Source organism: Elephantulus edwardii, unplaced genomic scaffold (assembly GCF_000299155.1).
Source record: "Elephantulus edwardii isolate Elephantulus edwardi_28Jun2011 unplaced genomic scaffold, EleEdw1.0 scaffold00106, whole genome shotgun sequence".
Taxonomy (NCBI): Eukaryota; Metazoa; Chordata; class Mammalia; order Macroscelidea; family Macroscelididae; genus Elephantulus; species Elephantulus edwardii.
Window position 1 is genome coordinate 4,090,447 of NW_006399856.1, and position 5,480 is coordinate 4,095,926.

A 5,480-nucleotide genomic window follows, 5' to 3' on the forward strand; every position below is an offset into this window, starting at 1 on the left:
AATTCCTGTTGTTGAGCCTCGATCTTCACTGAGGGCCAGTCATCAACTGTTTAAGTGTTCAATTATCAATAAGCTGAAGTCTGTGGAAGGCCATAATGGCCCTGCTTTAAGTGGTTCGCTGCTTCCGCAGCTCACCACGCTGTCTCTGCCTCTGCCGCCATCTTGGATCTCCACAATATGTCTTCTTATCTCCTGACTACTAGTACCAATGGTCTTGATTGTGGATCCCAGTAAGATGAAATAGTTGACAGTTTCAATGCTTTCTCCATCTATCACGATGTTGTCTATCAGCCCAGTGGTGAGCACCTTTGTTTTCTTGATGTTGAGATATGATTCATAGTGAAGGCTCTAGTCTTTGGGCTCCTGCAGCAAGCACTTCAGGTCCTCCTAGCTTTCAGCAAGCAAAGTTGTGTCATCTACATAATATGGGCTAGTGATCTGATTTGATTGATTCCTCTGATCCTGATGCCACATTCTTCATAGAGTCTGGGTTCACAAATTATTTGCTCAGAGTACAGATTGAATAGGTATAGAGAAAGAATGCACCCCCTTCCTGATTTTCAACCATACAGTTCATTCTAGTGCTTCCTTGTTCTGGATGGACAGCAGCTTCTTGGTATGGACTTCATATAAGCACAATTAAGTGTGCTGGAATCCCCATTGTTCTTAATGTTAGCCATAGTTATTGTGATCCTTTACATAGCCAATCAAACACCAATAGGCATTCTTTTAGAATTTTCTGTTTTCAGTCAGGATCCATCTGGTGTCAGCAATGATATCCCTGGTACTGTGGCCTCTAATACTGTGGAGCCCTAGTGGCCAAGTGGCAAGAAACTCTGCTGCAGTCCTGAAGGCATGCGGTCAGAGGCCACCAGCTGCTCCATGGGAGAAGGATGAGCAATCACCTGCCGTGTGATTCATTGCCTCTGAAAACCTGCCAGAGCGTCCACCATGGGTCAGTTTTGACTCTATAGTACACAATAACAACAACATAGACAGTGGAAGTACCAAAATTTTGCCTTCACTGTGTTTGTGTTGCTTTTTCTAAAAAAAAAAAAATAAATTTATTTTTCTAAGGAAGCTTCTGGAAGATAGACTTTGACCAAAATGAGAAAATAAACTGTGTGAGAGAAAGATATGGAATTTAGGGGATTCCATACACTGGAACAAAGAGATGGGAATTCCCAGGATATCAGTCAGCTATTCATTAGGCCATAAAAATGGAGGGCTTTAGAAGGGAATTCTGTCAGAAAAGAAAAGAAAAAAAATCAAACCGTTATTTCGAATTTTTGGAAAGTTTCTTACTAGAGACTTGCTACCAATCAAACACAGCAACAAGCAGGAAGATGGCACAGGGCTGAGTGTGTTTTGTTCTAATGCACATAAGGTGCTGTGATACATAGTAGACTCAAGGGCATCGAACAGTAGAAGGAGATCAATTAGAACATTTGGAAAAATTAGTGCTTTTAAAAATGTCTCATTTAAGAAACTCATGTCTCTTCCAAGTTCAAATTCAAAGCAGCTGAGTAAGGTCTTCATAGCACTTCCTGATTCTATTGGCTGCTTTGATTTTGCTGCTAGTGCTTTGAAGCATTTGATGCTTTGATTAACCATGATGAATCTAGTTTCTTTATCAATTAATAACCGAAAAAGTCACCTTCCTTTTGTCACTATTTGTATTTCCTTGTCTCTTCATTCCCTGCAGGCTGACTGGTGTGTCACTGTCTGCTGTTATTATTTTCAGCCTTTGTTCTCATTTAGCTGGTAAGATCTGGACTTATTCATTTATAATTCTAGCTCCTCAGAAAGTGCCGCTGATTTTTTTTTTAATTACGGAAAGATTTAATAAACTGTTCATCTCAATGTCACTTCCATGGGTGAAGGAGATGCTTTTGGAAGCATGCCGTCAGTGTCCTCATTCGCCCTGAGGAACGGCAGCCTGGAGCCCACGTGGCTGTTCTGTCCCCATTGCCCAGCGATGGTCAGACTTCTCAGATGGCCAGCGTGGGTGTGGCCCAGGCTGTGATCAGGAAAATCAAACGGGCTACAGCCCAGCTGGGACCCGTCTGCCATTCCGCAGTTAGGCCACTGGACAGCTGCTTCTTGGGGTGACAGCCCGAGGCTCCCCTCAAGTCCTTGAAGTGGGATGAGGCTTTTCTCTGTTTTCAAGGCCAATTATCTGGAGCCATGGCTGGTTCCCACTTACAGACAGATTGGATTCCAACAGTTTATTTCAAAGTTACTTGTTTTGAGCTTGAAAAGAGTTTTTCTATCAAAAATAATAAAAGAAAAGGAACAAAAAGGCCAGCCCTTAGAAATCTATTTAAATTCAGACCTGGATGAAATAATGTGTATTTGTAGCAAAAAGTAGTTGAAAAATGAAACCCTGTGTCTTTAAAATGAGTTATGTCCACAATCTAGAATTAAATTTTAAAATGATCAAATTAATAAAAATTTTCTTATTTATGTTGACATGTTTTGTTTTGTTTTTTTCCAATGGCGCTTTTAATTAAATGTGGATGAGAGGACATTGGGTACCTGTGAAGATTGTTGTTGTTCTTGTGTACCATAGAGTTGGAACCCTGCAGCCAGTTTTCAGAATCAGTTAATCCCACGGGAGGAGATTGCCCATCCTTCTCCCACAGAGCAGCTGGTGACCTTGAACAGTGTGCCTTCAGGATTGCAGCGCAGCTTCTTGTCCGTAGGCCACTAGACCTGTGGAGATTACCAAAAGAAAATTCTAAGGACTTTACAAGCCTTCGAAAAGTTAAGGATTGATTTTGCTTTAAAACTTTACATTAACTCTGTGGTTTGCTGGCACCAATAAAATGCCGTTAGAAGAGAGGGCACGTTATAGGTTGAGTTACCTGGAATTCAGAGTCTGAGATATGTACAGAATGGCTGCTGGAAGGGGCTCTGTGGGTTAATTTTGTGGTAAGAATAGGAAGTAGGGCTGGGGAAGGCAGAAGCCGGACAGAGCGGCAGCCATGACAGAGGACACAGTTACTACCATGAGAAGCACTGGCATACGCACGGCCCTTCAGAGTTATCTACTGCTGAAGGCTTAGAACTCCTCATTGACCAGTCATTAGACAAAGACACACAGTATCATCTTGGACATGACAGCTCTCTAGCTGAGAGATTCTTGGGGACAAACCACCAGCCACCCGTGGGGTTGACTAGTCCTCAATCCTGAAATCTCAGGTCCAGTACATAGCAAGATGTCTGTTCTCTGAGGTAATTGGGTTAGAATTACATCAAAGGAGAAACAACATATTTATGCAGATATGTGTTCATAGTGGAGAGAAATAATATCTCTGAGCCAGTTCATGAAACTGTGGGCTGGGAAACTCTGAGGATAGCCAGCAAGCTTCTCTTGTCAGGTCCTGCTGAGGAGCAGGGAAGGAGTGTCAGGCCCTCAGGCACCCAAGTAGCTTGGTTTCTCTGGTGCCCTGATATTGGCCATAATGGCCTCCGGATAATGTTCTACCTTTGCATTTTTGCACAGGTCGGCAGAAGCCACTCTAGTTGTTCTATATTGTGGTTTTCCATTCCACAATTCATGCACGTTTTGTTACATTGATAGCACTCTTCACAATGTAGCAGTACTCCTCCCACTCCTTCCCTATGTTTCCTGACTCCATTAATCCTTCTTGTGTATTCCTTTCTGACTCATAAGGTTTCTGTTTGAACAAATGCTGCTCTTTTGATCCTGTTCAGTTGATTGTTCTAAGGTGAGAACCTCACTATTGTTACTATAGGCCAGTCCATTGTTTTGCTGAAACTTGAGCCATGAGTATGAATTCAGTAGCATACTTGAAGAGTCACTAAGGGTCATATAGGCTCAGAGGTCCTACCAGTCTCTATAGACTAGTATATCTGGTCATTTTTAGAATTTTGAGCTTTGTGCCATATTTTTTCCATCCTATTCAATCCATGACCTTGGTTGTGGTCCATTTCAGAGAGACCAGTGGACCTCATCTAGCTTTCGTCTCAGGGTTGTGGAGGCTGTGGTTCTCATGATCCATTAGTCTTTTGGACTAATTGTTTCCATGGTGGGTGTTTTTTGGTTTTGGTTGGGCTGTGGTTTGTTGTTGTTGTTTTTTGTTGTTTACTTTCTTAGCTCTTCTTGGCTTTGGATAGAGAGAGACCAATACTTTGACTTATGTGTCTGCTCATAAGCATTGAAGACCCCCAGTCGTTATTCACCAGAGTGGGATACAGAACAGTGTCTTTGTGGGTTATATTACGCCAGTTGACCTTGGTAGTCCTGAGTCTACGGTCCTGTGCCCTTGGGCCTGGCCATTCCTCTAGGCATGTGGCTATGGCTAAGAAACCATGAACAAATGACTCTGTCTTGAAAAAAGCACTTGGAGGCAAAGATGGGGAAACATTGGCTCACCTAATTTGGGCATATTTTAAGGAGGAATCGGTCTTTAATAGAGACATCAAACTGAGAAAGTAGAAGTTCTGTGAAGACCCTCAATGGGAGAGATTGATGATGGTTCGTTTCAGTGACTACTACAATGGCCAGCGAGGAAAATGTGCAAAAATGAGTGAATGGAAATCCAAGTTCTTGATAAACTTTCATTAAAATCTTAATTAAAAAAAAAAAGAATGGCAGAGATAGTGTAGTGAAGGGTAGGGTAAAGTTCAGGTCAGTTATACATGGGGTCATTGTGAATTGTAACTGCTTTGATGACACCAAACGACAGTACATAACAACAACACATTTTCATAACTGTATCCTGTAAGATCTGACTCCTAGTATTTTCTTTTTAATTGGGATAATACAGACTAGATTTTTTTTAAATTTTAGGACATTTGGCAAATTTTCTGAAAAATAGCTTTACATTGTTTTTATTGTTAGCTGTCATTGAGTTGAGTTTGACCTTGTGCACAACACAGCAGAATAATGCATTTTGTCTGATCTTATCCTTACAACTGCCAACATATTTGAGCCCGTGGTTGTGGCTATGTGCCAGCTCGTATCACAGAGGTCTCCAAAGCCCACACTGACTGTTTACTTGACCAATTATGCTGTCTCCCTTCAGTGAGTGATCTCTTCTAGTGACGAGTGTAGAGTGAGCAAGTTGGACAATGTTCTACTGTAATCTATAAGATTTCATGGGCTAATGTTTCCAAATAGACTTCCAGACCTTTCTTTCTGGTCTTGATCTGGATGCACAGCTGAGACCTCCATCAGAGCCCCTACCTGTTCATTCTGTTGGTATCTGAAATTCAGGGGCACCATTTCTGCTATAATACAACACATAAACTATCAGAGTTCAACAAACTTACAGATAAGCGAGGACAGCTGTACAGTAAGCAATCATTTTTTTTAATGCTAAAGTGCTAATCAGAATGGGTGTGTCAGAGGCAATGCAATTGGCACAGGATAGAGCAGGGTTTAGGGCTGTTGTACATAGGGTCGCTATGAGTCAAAAACGACTCGACGGCACCTAACAACAACAACAACA

At 41.8% G+C, this 5,480-nt stretch overlaps 1 pseudogene; it reads right to left on the reverse strand.

Annotated features, from left to right (window-relative positions):
• The window catches only part of LOC102877282, a 66,289-nt pseudogene extending 64,216 nt beyond the window's left edge, over positions 1-2,073 (reverse strand).
• Positions 2,074-5,480: the final 3,407 nt, after the last annotated feature.